Here is a 20,114-nt window from a genome sequence, read left to right as displayed (position 1 = left end):
ATTTCACATAAGGTGAAAAACATCATAGTTCTAGGGTAAAAGATGTTATCATTAACCGTTGAAGTCAGCTTTCTTACAAGCATCTAGTGTTTTTTTTTTAATGTTTAAATACAGGGTGAAACAGGAATTACTACACATCTCTATTCTTATCTCCACCAAATGTGGTTCTAGGTTACAGTTTGAATCTCTACAGTATATACAACCTCGTTTTATGACGTTTTGGTTATGATCGTTATTTACAGGTTTTTAAATTCTATTTTGTTATTTTATTGTTTTTTCTATACTTTGTTTCTTCCCTGGAGGATGAATATATTTGTAAGCTATTATGGTTTAAATAATCCAACAGTTATTTTCTACACACTTTTAGACACGAAATGTCAAGAAAATGATTATGAAAATATAAACACGCAACTTTCGTTGGTTTGTAGTTAAATACAAACTTACCACAATGGGCTATCTGTGCTCTGCCAACTACGAGTATTGAAACCCGGTTTTTGGCATAATATGGCGTCAGACTATTTGCTGTGCCATTGGGGCCGAACAAGTAAATAAAGTCTCCATTCAAACAAGAACAAATCTCGTTGTGAAAGTTGGTTCTTCCTAGTGGATTAGCAGTTACTTTATGTTTCAAACCAGTCAAGAGATGGGACTACGAGTTTCTTCTTGGGAAAGAAAAACGACAAACTCAGAGCCGTTCTATCATTTGTTGTTCCGCGGCTAAAACGTGGTTGACAATTTAATCAATACGTATGTGCTGTCTCTCAGCTTATCTAATGAAATACGGTTCACTTCAAAGTTGTTTTTTTTAAACTCTAGTTTATTATCCTAGAACAACTGTTTGAAATATCAACTGATAAGTAGAACATGCCATTTACAAATATCATTAATTTAACTGCTAACGTTTAGAAATATGAAATCTTCTGATCAGCAATGTCAACAAGATAAATATAAAACCCAGATTGGTCTTCAAAAACTTATTTTTATTTTCACTTTATCCGCATTGTAAGTTTTTGTTGTTTTCAAATCACGTGGCTCAAATCAATAAGAGATCATCTCCAATTTGTTAAATAAATTCAAGTGCTTAATTTGGGCTTAACGTTATTTTAATTATGTTATTTTCCAGCTGCTTATATCTGGGGGCATGAACCATAATTTAAGAACTTGCTTACGGATGCGTATGGTAGACCTACAGGGGGAAGGGGAATTAATGTGAGCCAAGAATGTGCTGTCCAGTCAAGATAGGCTATCTGATGACGTAATCCTAAGAAATGGGTTGGTCTCAGTATGAACACGAGGTCAAACGATGTTATTCCCTGCGTGATAGGAATCCATGATTCTTTTTACCCTCATGCTTTGGGATAATATTAATACGAAAGCAAACCGTCTTTGATGAGGGTAAAACGTTTACAGTAAATTATTTAAGAGGCACGCCTATATGCGTATAATCTCCATTCTGGTACCTTTGGAACATTTCACGGAACAAACTCATTGTAAGGTGAATTTACAGATGGTTTTTAACATTATAGATATGTTACAATTAGACCACGTTTTGCGATCTTCCCCCAGCCCCCAAAAAAAGAATGATCGTACTCAAAATAGCCATTGCAATTCAATCCGTAAACATGGTTTTTAACCCTTTATCATCTCAAACCGTATATTTATGCCAAGTATGGTAATGGAAGATGAACCATCTTTACTTCCATGGGCAGTAAATGGTTAAAATGTTTTGTAATATTATGTAAAAATAAGACCCAAGAAACAGTTCATTATGACAACAACAACTTTCCCGAAAATTTTATTTTTCTTTGTTATAAGTGTAACTTTTTCAGGCACAGGTATTTCCAAACATCGCAGGAGACTTATTGTAAAGACGTATACATATATATATTGGTGTGTGTGTGTTGTGTTTCAACAATTCATAAACATGCACTTATGGTATGGCCAAGATGTATAGATTTACGTAATAGATAAAGGAAATACCTTTACACATTAGATCAGCTTTGGCCTGTTTAAAATCAACCACAAAGTGCTCTCTGGGCTCTACTCATGATAGGTATCAAAATCCAGTTTCTAGAGAAATCAGATTTGAAAACAATAGACATGCGTATTAACATGTTCTATGAAATAGGAATTTCTTCCCCGATTCTTCGATGCGATTTATTTATATTTATTGTATTCTCTGTACCACACAAACGTTGGAATATATTAAAATGACTGAGAAATAATAAATTTATAATATTTTCCGTATGTTGTTTGTTTTTCGCGCAAAGCTACACGAGCGCTAGCCATCCCCAATTTAGCAATGTAAGACTAGAGGGAACGCAGCTAGTCATCACCATCAACCGCCAACTTTTGAGCTACTTGTAAGATATATACATATATTCTTTTACCAACGAATAGTGGGATTGACTGTCACATTGACGCCCCCACGGCTGAAAGGACAAGCATGTTTGGTGTCACGAGTCGAGTGCCTTAACCACCTGACCGTTGCCGGGCCGTTACAAGCCTTAAAATAAAGTTAATTTTCGTTATTTATATTCCTTCTTGAAAGACATGTTGAAAACATAAAACTGCCATCATTTTCAAACTGAGTTTTTTTCACCCTCTCCACAGGTTAAAACAAATATGACAATATTTGGATATTTCGTAACCATGTTTGTTTTTCTAATAAAATATCTGAAACTGATTATTATAATGGTTATTCATTTAACACTTAGGAGAGAGAAGAAATAAGTTAAACTATGAATTTCGTAAACTTCGAGGCTTTTGAATTCTAGTATGTTTTTCATTTATTTTTTCGATCATTTGCGGAATTCAATTGAATGGAGATGATTTGGAAAATGCCTAAGAGATGTCGCCACAATCGTTCAAAAATTTCCTTATCAACGACTTCATTGTAATTACAGGGTTTTAAACCGACCTATCCCTTCAACATTATTTGTATACTGAAGTTATTGATCTACAATGAAAGCAAATAAAAATATCTTTCAAATCAAAGTTATAAATTATTTTTTTCTCTCGATGACTTTCAGGGTTTTGTGGTTTTTGTTTTTACGGTGCTGGTTTGCTGGTGCATACTGTGACAGCAGAAACCAGAAGGTTGGAGTTTCCAATAGACTGTCATTTAAAGTATTGTAGATAATTATATTTTTAAATACTTTACCTGTGAACTAACAATCATGTAAGATCACATAAGTTTCCCATGCCACTGAAAAGTCTTTCATAGAATTTATACCAATAAGGCAGCTATCTCAAAAACCAAAAAACATCGTGTGAATAGCCCAGAAATTCTTTCAAGCTTTGAACCCTTGGTTTAGTTGCCGAAGATGGCGGGACTCCCAATTAGCGCATGTTTTGTATAAAACATTCAATATATCAATCACTTAGCAAGAAAAGTGAAATAAATCTTTATTAATTATTCAAATGAATGTAAATTATTCAACTAATTTTGTATCGGAGATTGTCAAACGCTTTAGATCTACCGGATATAACTATCAATTTCCTTCAACCTCCCATGTACCTAGGCCTAACGAGGAAACATTTACGATGCGCCGTGAGTGCTTTATCACTGATACGGAAAGATGTCCTTCGTTTGTTTGTTGTTGTTGTTGTTAAGCACAGAGCCACATAACGGGCTATCCATGTCCACTGCTGGTATCGAAACCCGGTTCTTAGGGCTTTAAGCGTTCAGATTTACTGCTGAGCGACTGGGAGGGGGCGAATTTAGGTAAGAAAGCTCTCCAAAGAAGAACGGATTACAAATAGTAAAATATTTATATAGAGGGATACGACAAAATAATGATAATATAATTATGGAGAGATAACACAGGAACATGAACAGAATGAAAGACATATTGATAGATTAGAATAACTAGAAAGAAAGACGGGAAAAGAGGTGTCGACAAATAAATGATAAATGAATAGACAGACGAAGAGAAAGAGAAAAAAAATTAAACAGATTATGATAACCGAATATACTAAGAAAGAAAGTTACAGACACGTAATTAAAAACAAAAAAATGAAGAACGAAGTGTACACAAACGGTGATAATCATACGAATAGATATAACTGTTTCCATAGTAACTAGACAGTATGATGCATGTATATATTCAGGCGAGAACAAAGTAGGCTTAGAAAAGGTGGATTAGAGAAAATAGAAAGGATATATAAAGACATTCACACATCTGTAGAAGAACAGATAGAAAGTTTATTTTAGACGTTAGTTAGGATGGGCAGACAAGCGAAAGGTGAAGAGAGACAGACGAATAGATAAACAACTAGAAAACGTTCTTATTACCCGAACCCTGTTATTACTACCTCTCCTATACAACATCTCATGTTTCAAAACCGCCCTTCTTTCAAGGACAGCCGCGTATAGTTAGTTAGTTGCCCGGTAGTTTTATAACTTTGATGCGGTATGGGTAGAAATATACCACGAGAGCAACATTTAGCATAATAACATACGAGTGTAATGACGTATCGTACTTTGTATGTTAAAACTTGCAAAACACTAAAACTATATTGAAATTACACAGAATGACCTAACGAACTCTTTTTACTGGAAATACGAGAAGAAGCTATAAATGCAACAGTTGGTGTATGTGGTACAACCAAGATGGGCAAACCTCTCACGACTTAGAAGAGGAATTCTAGTGAAGGGTTTGTCACGGCTCCAGCAACAGAATTCGATTTCTGATTTTCTGACATAAAATAGCTGGAAGATGCGAGACTTGCAATTACGTTACCCTAAGCCTTTACCAAAGCATTAGACTATTGAATAGAATGGAAACATAAAACAGAGCATACGACTGGTGTACCATAAAGTAAAGATGATATTTTGTATTTTAAAGGGAAACTACGAGAGAAATTCGAGTATTGGATGAATCAACAAATACGTTAAAAACTGCTGTTTTTAGAAAACTGTCCTTACTTGCTTAGCGTTACATATACAACAAGCTATCTCCATGTGCTGCTGGTCGTTCGTAATTTTAAACTGATAAACTATAAGGAATGAAGCTAGTTAACCTCACTTACTCTCATCTCTTGAACTAATCTAATTGAATAGTTACTTGTCATCCAGTGGCTCTGTAGTGAGCCCGAGAAGCTAAAATCAGGTTTCTATGCTTGTCGTGAATACAGCACAGATAACCCCTTGTGTAGCATTGTGATCAATAACAAACGAATAAAACAGCTACTGGTGCTAGACATATTTCTGCGGGGTACCTGATAGGGTACTGTTTCAAGAATAAATTAAAAGTAACAAATGGTTTTATTTTTTTGATTTTTCAAGTTCGTATGCCATGTTGTGTTGTAGCCTACAGAGCGCATAATTGTTCTCGTGGTTTATGGCGCGAGTGCGTTTTACTGACGTCACGACAGTACAATTTGTAACGTTAATCGTCCTTTATGTGGCGCCATTTTAGTGTGTAGTGATGACTGACAGATAACACACTACTGTATATTGGTTCAAGTAGTTAAAACAGGTGGTCACTTTCTGTCCCATTTCGGAGGAATAACGCAACGCCTCTCCAAAGAGTATAGAGCGATTTTTTTGGCAACGGATAGGATGTATGTAGTGTCGGATTCACAGCTCTTCACGATAACTACTAAGCCACACTCGGCCATTAGAAACCTAATATTAAATACTGAATGTCTACAAGCAAGGATATAAACCAAGTTAGAGTTTGTGAGTAAATACAGATATTAAGTATTCAAAGCTTTAAATGTAATTCAACAGAGCGATATGACTACAAGTCCGTGGTCAGGGGTAGAAAGGTCAACAAATCTGGTCACTTTCTCTGTTTTATGTAGAATCAGAATAAAAGTCACAAGTAATCTATTCATAGGAATTCTAATAACATCACTTACTGAATTGTTAAAATTCGTTGTTATTGTTCCAAATGTCCTCTATTGCTCCTTACAGTTCACTCAAGTTGTTTGGGTATCGTTTATTTACCTTTTCATCTTCCATGTGTGCCCACAAAACTTTAATAATATCGAAATCAGGCCGATCTATGTTTCCGATTGTTTCGTAGACTGCAGACACTATCCAAAGATATCGTAGTATTAAATATGCATTTCACATTGCTTTGTTCTCTGTGTGTGTGCGCTACAGCTCCAGGTATTTCATTGAACGCCAGAACTCAATAGCTGTCCTGTGGTGTTACTGTTACAAGTTTATTCGCAACGTCTTTTGTTTTCCCAGCGGAGCTGTGTAAAACTTACAAAAACTTTAAATTAACAACAATTTATTTAACGAACTAAACCATGCTATACAATTACTGACTATTTTTAATGTCATGGGTGAGATTTTTTTAATACTATTACAAGAGTGGTTGAAAATGCCGTAGATTTATAATGACATATACCTGTTACATTAAGAATATTTAACATATAATATTAAAGACGATACTTATATATATATATAATTTCCGTTTTATCCAGAAACGTATAAAAGAATACCAACACGAACTTCAAGCCTAGCATATAGACTTTCTTTTCTATGGAACTCTGTCCATACGTAGCCGACTATCCTCTACAATCGATGTACGATTCCTTTTCTTCGCTTCTGCTTTCAAACGAAACTCCTGAAGAGCGGTCAGTAAACCACAGCTTGAACAGTCTCGCGATTTGTAACATTTGCCGACGAAAACGAAGATAAAGAAGTGAAGAAACACAAAGGTTGTCGTGCAGGTACACAACACAAACCCAGGTAAAGATACGTTTTAAGTTGTTTGTTTAGATACATATAACTTACCTTGTTTTAAAGTTCCGAATACGTCCAATGTATGATGGACATCACTCAATTCGTTTTACTGAACTAGCTCAACGTGTATTCCTGACAAACGGTAGATAGTTAATATAATAATGAATATTCACTGGGGCAGTCGACGTTATTGTATTAAACAAGATGTAAACAGGTTACTTCCACAAGAAAACTTAAACTGTGAAACATGACATTTCTCTATAACTTGGTGTACTGTGATATGTTGAAATTTGACGAGTCCCAAGGGAAAACAACGGCAGCAAATCGTTGAAATCTCAGGAGTTGTTCTTTTGTCCTCTCCGTCGCAGTACCAGACGAACGGATGCCCCGCCGGTCTTTGGCGAGAAACTTGGCCGTCTTGCCATACGGTAACATAGCGGTAGATAAGAGTTGTCTCGTAAAAAACATCGTGTCGGGAGATATAATGATATTAACATCACTTTTTTATATTGTGTGTTGTTTAGTATTTTACAGGAATATCTAGACTGATACAGATCTATGGTAAAATACAGGAATATTTGTAAACATTGAGAGAAAGAGATTTGTAAACCAATTAATCTGAGAAACCACCGTAAACATAATGTATATTTGACTAAGATAAAGAAACCATAACTGGAGCCAACATTCTAAACCTAATGTCTAAACACTAATCAATACTCCATGAAACCGACTAAACCTAAAAGATGGCTCATCGTTAATGGAGGAGAAAAACTAATGAACTTACGGTTGAAATACCTTGAACGAATGAAGTCTCACGAACTTTTACACTCCTTGACATGACTGTAAAAGATGAACCAATACTATATGGTACTGTACTACAACTGGAAGATACCGTTGTTGTTTGTTATTAAGCACAAACCTACACAAAGGGCCACATTAGCTCTCTCCACGAAGAGTATCGAAACCCAGTTTCAAGCAGAACAAATCCGCAAACATACCGATGTCCCCCTATAGGAAAGGGTGGACTTTGGCTGGAGACTCATGCTAGAAGTTATAGATGTTTAACATCTAACAACATTTTATCCTGGCTGTACACCGTGTAAAACTAACACGTCTAAGTCACAGTAGTACAATACTTTATTCATAACGACTAATACAGCCACAGTAGTACAATACTTTATTCATAACGACTAATACAGCCACAGTAGTACAATACTTTATTCATAACGACTAATACAGCCACAGTAGTACAATACTTTATACATAACGACCAATACTGTCACTGTAGTACAATACTTTATACATAACGACTAATACTGTCACTGTAGTACAATACTTTATACGTAACGACTAATACTGTCACTGTAGTACAATATTTTATACATAACGACTAATACTGTCACTGTAGTACAATACTTTATACGTAACGACTAATACTGTCACTGTAGTACAATATTTTATACATAACGACTAATACAGCAACAGCAATACAATACTTTATACGTAACGACTAACACATTCACAGCATTACAATACTTTATACGTAACGATTAATACAGTCACAGCAATACAGTACTTTATACGTAACGATTAATACAGTCACAGCAATACAATACTTTATACGTAACGACTAACACAGTCACAGCAATACAATACTTTATACGCAACGACTAACACAGTCACAGCAATACAATACTTTATACATAACGACTAACACAGTCACAGCAATACAATACTTTATACGTAACGACTAACACAGTCACAGCAATACAATACTTTATACGTAACGATTAATACAGTCACAGCAATACAATACTTTATACGTAACGACTAACACAGTCACAGCAATACAATGCTTTATACGTAACGACTAACACATTCACAGCATTACAATACTTTATACGTAACGATTAATACAGTCACAGCAATACAGTACTTTATACGTAACGATTAATACAGTCACAGCAATACAATGCTTTATGCGTAACGACTAACACAGTCACAGCAATACAATACTTTATACGTAACGACTAACACAGTCACAGCAATACAATACTTTATACGTAACGACTAACACAGTCACAGCAATACAATACTTTATACGTAACGACTAACACAGTCACAGCAATACAATACTTTATACGTAACGATTAACACAGTCACAGAAATACAATACTTTATACGTAACGACTAACACAGTCACAGCAATACAATATTTTATACATAACGACTAATACAGCAACAGCAATACAATACTTTATACGTAACGACTAACACATTCACAGCATTACAATACTTTATACGTAACGATTAATACAGTCACAGCAATACAGTACTTTATACGTAACGATTAATACAGTCACAGCAATACAATACTTTATACGCAACGACTAACACAGTCACAGCAATACAATACTTTATACGTAACGACTAACACAGTCACAGCAATACAATACTTTATACGTAACGACTAACACAGTCACAGCAATACAATACTTTATACGTAACGATTAATACAGTCACAGCAATACAATACTTTATACGTAACGACTAACACAGTCACAGCAATACAATACTTTATACGTAGCGACTAACACAGTCACAGCAATACAACACTTTATACGTAACGACTAACACAGTCACAGCAATACAATACTTTATACGTAACGACTAACACAGTCACAGCAATACAATACTTTATACGTAACGACTAACACAGTCACAGCAATACAATACTTTATACGTAACGACTAACACAGTCACAGCAATACAATACTTTATACGTAACGACTAACACATTCACAGCATTACAATACTTTATACGTAACGATTAATACAGTCACAGCAATACAGTACTTTATACGTAACGATTAATACAGTCACAGCAATACAATACTTTATACGTAACGACTAACACAGTCACAGCAATACAATACTTTATACGTAATGATTAACACAGTCACAGCAATACAATACTTTATACGTAACGACTAACACAGTCACAGCAATACAATACTTTATACGCAACGACTAACACAGTCACAGCAATACAATACTTTATACGTAACGATTAACACAGTCACAGCAATACAATACTTTATACGTAACGACTAACACAGTCACAGCATTACAATACTTTATACGTAACGATTAATACAGTCACAGCAATACAGTACTTTATACGTAACGATTAATACAGTCACAGCAATACAATACTTTATACGTAACGACTAACACAGTCACAGCAATACAATACTTTATACGCAACGACTAACACAGTCACAGCAATACAATACTTTATACGTAACGACTAACACAGTCACAGCAATACAATACTTTATACGTAACGACTAACACAGTCACAGCAATACAATACTTTATACGTAACGATTAACACAGTCACAGAAATACAATACTTTATACGTAACGACTAACACAGTAACAGCAATACAATATTTTATACATAACGACTAATACAGCAACAGCAATACAATACTTTATACGTAACGACTAACACATTCACAGCATTACAATACTTTATACGTAACGATTAATACAGTCACAGCAATACAGTACTTTATACGTAACGATTAATACAGTCACAGCAATACAATACTTTATACGCAACGACTAACACAGTCACAGCAATACAATACTTTATACGTAACGACTAACACAGTCACAGCAATACAATACTTTATACGTAACGATTAATACAGTCACAGCAATACAATACTTTATACGTAACGACTAACACAGTCACAGCAATACAATACTTTATACGTAGCGACTAACACAGTCACAGCAATACAACACTTTATACGTAACGACTAACACAGTCACAGCAATACAATACTTTATACGTAACGACTAACACAGTCACAGCAATACAATACTTTATACGTAACGACTAACACAGTCACAGCAATACAATACTTTATACGTAACGACTAACACAGTCACAGCAATACAATACTTTATACGTAACGACTAACACATTCACAGCATTACAATACTTTATACGTAACGATTAATACAGTCACAGCAATACAATACTTTATACGTAACGACTAACACAGTCACAGCAATACAATACTTTATACGTAACGATTAACACAGTCACAGCAATACAATACTTTATACGTAACGACTAACACAGTCACAGCAATACAATACTTTATACGCAACGACTAACACAGTCACAGCAATACAATACTTTATACGTAACGATTAACACAGTCACAGCAATACAATACTTTATACGTAACGACTAACACAGTCACAGCAATACAATACTTTATACGTAACGACTAACACAGTCACAGCAATACAATACTTTTACATAACGACTAATATAGTTACAGTAGTAAATACTTTATACCTATTGACTAATACAGTCGCTGTAGTACAATACTTTATACATAACGACTAATACAGTCACAGGAGTGAAATAATACTGTTTTCTCTGTGTATTTCTTTTTTAATGGCTTTGTGTGGAGTAGCTATTAACCCTATAATTACCGATGAATGGACTCCATCAGCTTCTTAAAGACATTTTTATCTACAATTTGTGGACCAAGTTTATTGCGTGTCCACGACTTTTCCCGCTAGTGTACTAGTCGCAGAAAAATGCAATCAAAAATACATTGGATATTTAATATAGTTCAGTAAGATGTTGTGATCACTTCTTTACGTTGGGTGATGTGTCGTGGCAACATTTTAACAACATTTTGGGAAGGTGAATCTAAGTTTGTACTAAATACATGAAATATTGATGACGTAACACGTTTCGTACCTGATTCGTGATCCAGAGGGGGTATGAGGGAGAAAAATAAATATTGAAAATATACGTTAATATTAGTAATTTATCATAAATATGATCCGTTAACTAGAGGAGTTATACATTTATAAATGTATATATATGTATATATGGCTTGGAATTAACTAGAGGAGTTATACATTTATAAATGTATATATATGTATATATGGTTTGGAACTTCCGGTTGTCTTCACACCTTCCTCCCTCATCCACCTGGCGCCACCGGCAGTGCGACATAAAGACAGATTAATAAAACCATCGAAACATGATGCAGTTTGTGATACCTGTCATTAAACACGATATAATAAGTCGGTATTTCAGTCTACCTATTTTGAAACTGTAGTTAACTCGTGATTAGTTTCATTATTCAAAGTCTTAAAAGTATTAAAGTCTGGCCTAAGTTTTTGTTTTTGGATTCTAAGGAGTTACGTGGTTTGTTGAAGTGACAAAGACGAACATCAGTGCGATAGGAAACTGTTATTAAGACAATAAACAGAATATTAATTGGCTAGTAGTAGACATAGAGAATTACTGATCATATACAAATACCATGTCCATTAGGTACTTTAGCTTGGGTTATCTGCTTGGTCAATGATCACAGACATTCTAATTTTATTTTCTTAACATTTAATTTATGAAAATGGGTTGAAAGTGTTAAAATAGGTATCACGTGACTGGTATAAATATAAATACCCTCTTCTTTTTTTTTCGAGAGTACGAATGCCCAGTTAAGTTTCATAAGAGCTTAACGTGTATTTAAAACGTGTCCAAGTAACTCAAGGTCTCAGAGATTTTTTATAGTTAGTTGAATGTACAGAATCGACAGTAATACAATAAAAGCGTTGTGCTGGGTGTACAAGTACCTCGTTTTCTCCACAACGCACCCGTAACCTTGTCTCTACATTCAGGTAATTACAATGAACTATACTGATTTAATCAGGACCCACACCCAACAAAGAAAAGATCCGAACGATAGAACAAGGTCATGTTTTTCGAGAGTTATGATCGTGGTTCTTCGTTCAACAGTCAATTTTCAGTTTTATACTACAGAATACAGTATGTTCCTCGTTAAGCCTAAAAATGTCAGTGCAACGTTAATCTTCAGTGAAACTCATGAAGACGGGACTTGTAGCTTTACAACAATCCTTGTTGTATTAGTTAACAAGTCAAGTACTAGTGTTGCCATGAGCTAATGAAATGTTTTCTTCACAAAGGTTACTAAGGAACTATTTGTTTCTCGGTATATTTCCCATTCAAACGAAAACTAATAAAATTACATCTAACGTAGTAGTCATTTTCACATTAAAACTGTTACTTACTATAAAACGTTATATATCAAGACGAAGAGAGACATGCATTATGATGCTGTAATTTTGTTTTATCTATTGAATAAAACAACAGATATATTCACAAGTTCACCTCTAGTTTTTAAAACGTTCGAGAAAATAGAAACTGGCACACAGCCGCAAGATATGGTCTTCTTACAAATGATATTTATAACACTACTAGCGATGCAAAAGTTTTGTCTTTTCTGGCCAAACTCGCGCTGTTCACCATTTCCAGTCAAACTAGTCACTGTAACAAGGTATATATATTTACTGTTTGCCGACATTGTTAATATGACAGAGTCAAACTCTAAAGGTTCAACATCCCAGCTTGTAATTCAGTTACTAAACACTAGTCAGAAGAAACAGTTAGATATTTGACTTTATTTTAAGAAGAAATTCAGTGTATATTCGAACATTTCAGACGTTACAGTACAAGGGCTGCTCTATACATTCGCAGCAGCTATAAACCAACTTGCAGAGTTTTATAAAGAACATTTATTCCGGTAGTTTATGATACAAGTAATTATCTAGTGTTAAGGGAGAAACATTTCATTCCAATTTTTGTACACTAGGTGTATTTTATGCACAACCTGAGACTTCATTTAAATAAAACCAACACACAATTAATAATAATAAATTTAATTTGTGCACTAACAATTAAAATTTTAAAATATTTTGGGAAACTATAAAATAAGTTAATAAACCTATAAAATATATCAATTATCTTTGAAAACGTTTTTGTCTTCCAATAAACAGCTAATTAAACATTTTTAAGTAACTTACAAACTCAACGGCTTGTTTCTTTTGAATTTCGCGCAAAGCTACTCGAGTTTGTGCATGTTTGGTGTTACGGGGATTCGAATCCGCGACACTCGGATTACGAGTCGAGTGTCTTAACCACCTGGCCATGCCGGGTCATCTCAACGGCTCTAGCTGCGTATGTTATTAAGGTTACCTAATAATTCTGTTGCAGTATTTTTGGAAACGTTACATTATGTAAACAAGAAAACACATCGTTTTTATCAGTTATAAATATATGCTAAAACTCTTGTTAAAATTCTATTTTACTTTAGTTTTACTACAATAACATGTAAAAATTAACATTTTCTACACATATACGTTATGATACAATTTTCCACACCTGTAAACTCCTATGCCGAATATTAGTGTGTGTTTTTTCTTATAGCAAAGCTACGTAGGGCTATCTACCACCGCGGGGAATCGAACCCCTGATTTTAGCGTTGTAAAACCGTAGACTTACCGCTATCTCAGCGGAGGATTCCATATATCAGCATGAAGAAGATCTTTTGGAGCTCTTAGTAATGCTAAAACTAAACAGCTAGGCCAGAATTAAGGGACCGTTTATGGAGTAGCTGTTAATATATTCTAATTGTTAGAAAGGCCAGAATTAAGGGACCGTTTATGGAGTAGCTGTTAATATTATATTCTAATGTTTAGAAAGGCCAGAATTAAGGGACCGTTTATGGAGTAGCTGTTAATATTATATTCTAATGGTTAGAAAGGCCAGAATTAAGGGACCGTTTATGGAGTAGCTGTTAATATTATATTCTAATGGTTAGAAAGGCCAGAATTAAGGGACCGTTTATGGAGTAGCTGATATCGGTATAGTTCAATGATTAGGAAAGCTAAAATTAAGAAATATTTTAGTGAATTAATTAATAATATTTTGGCCCAATAATTAGGAAGGCCAGAATTAAGAAATATTATTATGGTCTCTTGATTAGGAGGGCTGGAATCAATGTTCGTTCATCAAATTTTAAACCCCTTTATAAGTGAAGGACAGAATAATATTAAACATTGTTAGCACTGGCTAGAATAAGGTTTGTTTGTTTGTCTGGCATGGCCTAGCGCGTTAAGGCGTGTGCTTCGTAATCTGAGGGTCGCGGGTTCGCATCCCCGTCGCGCCAAACATGCTCGCCCTTTCAGCCGTCGGGGCGTTATAATGTTACGGTCAATCCCACTATTCGTTGGTAAAAGAGTAGCCCAAGAGTTGGCGGTGGGTGGTGATGACTAGCTGCCTTCCCTCTAGTCTTACACTGCTAAATTAGGGACGGCTAGCACAGATAGCCCTCGAGTAGCTTTGTGCGAAATTCCAAAAAACAAACAAACTAGAATAAGGAAACTTAGTTAAATATATTGCATACGTGGATTGTACGATCTTCGAGATAACAACCGCAAAGAGAAACAAAGTAACTGCGATTGTTTTGGTTAATTAAGATTTTACTACGGAGTAAACCGAGTTACTGGAAACATCCTGCGAGTGATCAACTCTGTTAGCAAAGGTTTTCAAACGTTACAGGTCGATTATGAATGAAATTTTTCCATTACTAATCAGAAATTTTGTTCTTGTTGGTCAGCTACCAGAGGGCTCTTGTTGATTAGTAATTTATAATGAAAATATTTTGATTTTTATTTATCTTACAAATGCCAGAGTGAAATGTAAGCACATTCTGTCTCGATTAACTTACGACACGGAAAGGTTGGCTCGTTATTAACAATAACAAATAATGTATACATTTGCACGAACCGCTAGAGGGCGTCACGACCTTCTTATTGGTGCTACTATCTCTGGTTCTGCAAATCTTCGTGACACATCACAATCTCCCATTTCCTATCCAGATTTATTACGCATTCTTCCTGAAACCTGACACGGTTGTGTGGGATGGTTCGAAGGTTTCTCTTTGTCACTTATTTTTTATTTTTGGAAAAATAAACGTGACAGATAAGTCCCTCCTCCCCGAAACACACTCTCCACTACTATGACTTTTGTTTTCTTTGTTTGAATGCGAGTGTATTTTACTTCCTTTGAAAATGTATTCCTTTGTGTAAACATAAGAAAAGAAAAATATATTAATATCATAATCGTGTGATTGCTTTCCATATTTGTTTGTTTGTACAATTTGTTACACGCGTTACGTTTTCTATATTTATTTGTCTTGTGTTAAATATGTTTACATATTTGTATTTTATATTTATAACAAAACTATTAATGGCTTGTTTACTGTTGTCCATAATTTTGAACTACTGACCAGAGTAAAGGCAACGAGCCTGCAGCGCCCCATCATGAACGTTAAAGGTTCTCACTGTTGTTCTTATAAGTACTCAAAGCTAAAACTGACAAGCACTCTTATAACGCATCAACAGCTTAAAGTGCAGGAAATATGCTGTGGTATTGGACAGATTCAAACGCGCGGCGTGCCACCTTCTACGCCTAAAACTCTACCGTAGGGTCAACCCGCTTCCTGTGTAAATTATGTTGTCTTTAACAGCACGAATCTTTCAGCTAGTAATTTTCGTGTTGCATAAAGTTTTGTTACATTACATTTAACTACAATCCGTAATGTTTGCCGTCTCATTAATAGCAATCAGGTATGTTGGTAAAACTGCATTTACATGCATATATTGACAATCAAGTTTAAAAAATTCTAACTTTTTTCTTGCTCTCTCTTTACACACACACACACATTATTACATGTTTACGTATTACTATTATTACATATCATAATGTATATATGACATTTTTTGTTTAGTCAAGAACTATATCAGTAGCTGTTTTTTTATACACGGAACTGTCACAAAAGTTTTGAATATGAGAAAAAGCTTTTTTTTGAATTCGTTCGACGCTCAATCATAACAATAAATCGACAACACTGACGTATTTATTGCAGTATTTATACGTAGTCAGTAGATGTCTTCTCATTCAGGCTTCTCTAGGAAACGTTGTGTACTTGAGTATATTTGTCAGTGGTGAAGATAGAAGACGATTTCATCAGATGTTATGAACAACACCGTTTTGACCATGAGTATTATAAAATGTATATTTGTATTATTCCAAGCGCGTGATTTAAAATGTCTGTAAAACAACAACAACAAAAACTATATCAGTAACTCACGTGTGGGCCTCACCTTGGGGAATCCGATCTCTGCATTGAGGGCCTATTTTGGACATTCCATTCCCTATATTGAAGACAACTTTAGGAAGTGACATATTTAGGTAGGGGGTAAAGGGACTCAGCCATGTTCTTAACGGAGGCCCATTGATAATTTTATTCCATGTAAAATTACATGTGATGTAGGGCCCACAAAAATGATTAACCCCTGGGCTCACATAATCTGAAATCCGCCACTGACTTTAGGCATCATAGTCTCCATTTCAGTGCTATAATTTATATATTTTACTATATGTATCGGTTATCTGTTTTAAGCACTTCAGGTCGTGTATTGACGAACCTTCTTTGGTCATTGCAGCTTCTATATCAATGACATATTAAGAGCATTCTAGTATCTGTGTCGAAGACGTATTTTGGGCATATAAATTCTCATATTTAAGACCTACTTTGGGCATTTCAGTTTTTATATCAACGTTATAATTTAGACATTTCATTCTGCATATCAAGAAATTACTTTAGGTATTTCACTTTTCATATTGAGGACATTTTTGGGCATTTCAGTCTTCATATCAAGAACCTATTCTGGATAACCCACTTCAGACTTACGACAGACGCTGAACCTTATTTCCCAAACAGATATAAAAAAGTAGTTCTTCAATGCCTGTTCCTTCCGAGGTATATTGCCCTATAATAAAATAATAAAACCAACGTGTATAACATAGTCGTAGATTAAAATAATATTTTCATAATGATAGGGAAAATTGTTAGAAAGAATAATAAAAAAATAATTTATACGATGATGAAATATGTGAACATCAAATCAAGAGGTGTTGTCAGGCCATTGAAGAAAGCCATACGAAGCTGGTTTACAGACAGAATCGTAATTAGGAGAAAAATTCGCTAGAAGCGTACCAAGGGACGCAAGATTACGATTCTTGATCGCGGATGTCAAACTTGTCTGATCCTAACGTTTACACAAAGTTAAGGGTTTGGCATCAAGCCTTGACCTAGTCAGTAACCTTGTCCCTGCTTCATGTCAAATACTCCAAGGCCTTTTGATGGGTAACTGTGTAGACAGCAGAAATTTCATTGTGTCAGGCGAGTGGAGGCGCTCAGTACCCACCCAGTTCTTTATTTCTTCTTCTATACCACATTTTTTTTTCAGTTCCCTTTGCTTACCTCCATCACTTTACAGAATTTAAAAGCTCCCAACTTTCATAAGAATATTCTAGACGATACAGGGCCACGAGAAGCACTGTTGTCTTTTTCTTCTTCCTCTTAGCCGAGAGAGTTGTGGTGTTTATAAATCTCTCACCAGGTGGCACACCAAGAGAAAAACTACAACAATAGAGTCTACTACATTTAAAGGAGTTGCTGTATCGTTATAAAGTAAAAGTTGTAAGAGTTGATAAAAGTAAGTAAACATAATAAAGTATTTATTGCTTAAGAACACGATAAAATAATTAATTATAAGCTTTATTTCAAATATTACATAGTTGTTGAAACTGCTAAAAGTGAAGGAGTTGCGAACTAAGTATATCTCATAGAAACAGACCACGGTTCAGCAACATACCCCTAAACAGATAATTAAAGAGATATCACAGTGAATCAATTATATAAAGTAATAAGAAAATAAAGTAATATTTCTAATACAAAGAGGAACATGTAACATTAAACCTTGGTTACAGAACGAGGTGTTCCCAGACGCACACCAATCTTTTGGGAAAATCCAACTCATTAAACTCGGAGTTAAAACTTACGTCATATAGGGCGTCGAGTTTAGGATACCTGTTTCACACTGACGGTGATAGAGTACAATGTAATAAACAAGTCTGTTATTCATAGATTTTCTTTTCGTACCTCCTTGTTTCACACTGACAGTGATAGAGTACAATGTAATAAACAAGTCTGTTATTCATAGATTTTATATTCGTACCTCCATGTTTCACACTGACAGTGATAGAGTACAATGTAATAAACAAGTCTGTTATTCATAGATTTTCTTTTCGTACCTCCATGTTTCACACTGACAGTGATAGAGTACAATGTAATAAACAAGTCTGTTATTCATAGATTTTATATTCGTACCTCCATGTTTCACACTGACGGTGATAGAGTACAATGTAATAAACAAGTCTGTTATTCATAGATTTTATATTTGTACCTCCATGTTTCACACTGACGGTGATAGAGTACAATGTAATAAACAAGTCTGTTATTCATAGATTTTCTTTTCGTACCTCCATGTTTCACACTGACGGTGATAGAATACAATGTAATAAACAAGTCTGTTATTCATAGATTTTATATTCGTACCTCCATGTTTCACACTGACAGTGATAGAGTACAATGTAATAAACAAGTCTGTTATTCATAGATTTTCTTTTCGTACCTCCATGGAGTGACCGAAAACAACGTGGTTGCTTTGAAGATGTTATTTAACCTATAATAATGCTAAAATCACATCCAATCAGAAGAGACTTACGGATTATTGTACGCATACATACCATCCTCAGTGACTCAACAGTGAGCTTGAATGCTTATAACGTAACTGTCTGAGGTTCGATCCCTACGGTAGGCACAATATCTGATAGCTCATTGTGCAACTTTACAATTAACAACAAAGAAACCACAGTTCTATCTTAAGTTAGAAAACAATTCACATAATTTATGTTTTCGTGTTTGGTCGGAAACAAAGGTTTCCTACTTAACTTTTCCATTGTGAATTGCACTAAAGATTACTTAACTTTTCCATTGTGAATTGCACTAAAGGTTACTTAACTTTTCCATTGTGAATTGCACTAAAGGTTACTTAACTTTTCCATTGTGAATTGCACTAAAGATTACTTAACTTTTCCATTGTGAATTGCACTAAAGGTTACTTAACTTTTCCATTGTGAATTGCACTAAAGGTTACTTAACTTTAGAAACAAACTTATAATACACATCTAATAAAAAAAAGCAAGACTGATTGGACGTGTTAAAGTCTTGTTACCCACGCCCTTATTTAGATAATACACGTCAAGCACATTTATTAACTGCTACTGTTCGTCTCGGGTGTTTTCTGTTCAGTTTGATTAGTAAACGAACGTCTACTTTGTCTCATAAGATGACGTAACTGAATGGAGTAATGCGAATTGTATTCGAAATGACCTTTCTACATCTTCGTCTTTTATTCCTACCTAATACTTTCTCCTACGTTTTCCACAAGACGAAAAATGGATTGCACCTCCCCACACGTCATTAGGTGTGTTTGTGTGCGTGGTTTATTCGATGTCCCTTAAGGCAAAAAAAAAACAAAACGTTTTTGTTGGATATGTCAAGAGGACGTTAAGGAGTTGGTTCGACTC

General features: G+C 34.8%; 1 long non-coding RNA gene across 5 annotated transcripts in view; it reads left to right on the top strand.

The window, feature by feature from the left end:
• LOC143240079 (uncharacterized) overlaps positions 1 to 20,114 on the top strand; it is a 53,214-nt gene that overhangs the window by 11,475 nt on the left and 21,625 nt on the right. For 2 of the 5 annotated variants that reach the window (XR_013021560.1, XR_013021563.1), the window contains exon 2: positions 6,445 to 6,712. This is a non-coding gene — a long non-coding RNA (uncharacterized LOC143240079). Of the gene's footprint in view, positions 1 to 4,404; positions 5,257 to 5,280; positions 5,687 to 5,763; positions 6,304 to 6,444; positions 6,713 to 20,114 lie in introns of those variants that run through there. The other 3 variants (XR_013021564.1, XR_013021561.1, XR_013021562.1) reach the window with 3 other exon arrangements.

The sequence above is a fragment of the Tachypleus tridentatus genome, chromosome 13 (assembly GCF_004210375.1).
Source record: "Tachypleus tridentatus isolate NWPU-2018 chromosome 13, ASM421037v1, whole genome shotgun sequence".
Taxonomy (NCBI): Eukaryota; Metazoa; Arthropoda; class Merostomata; order Xiphosura; family Limulidae; genus Tachypleus; species Tachypleus tridentatus.
This window is presented reverse-complemented; position numbering and strand designations above follow the sequence as displayed.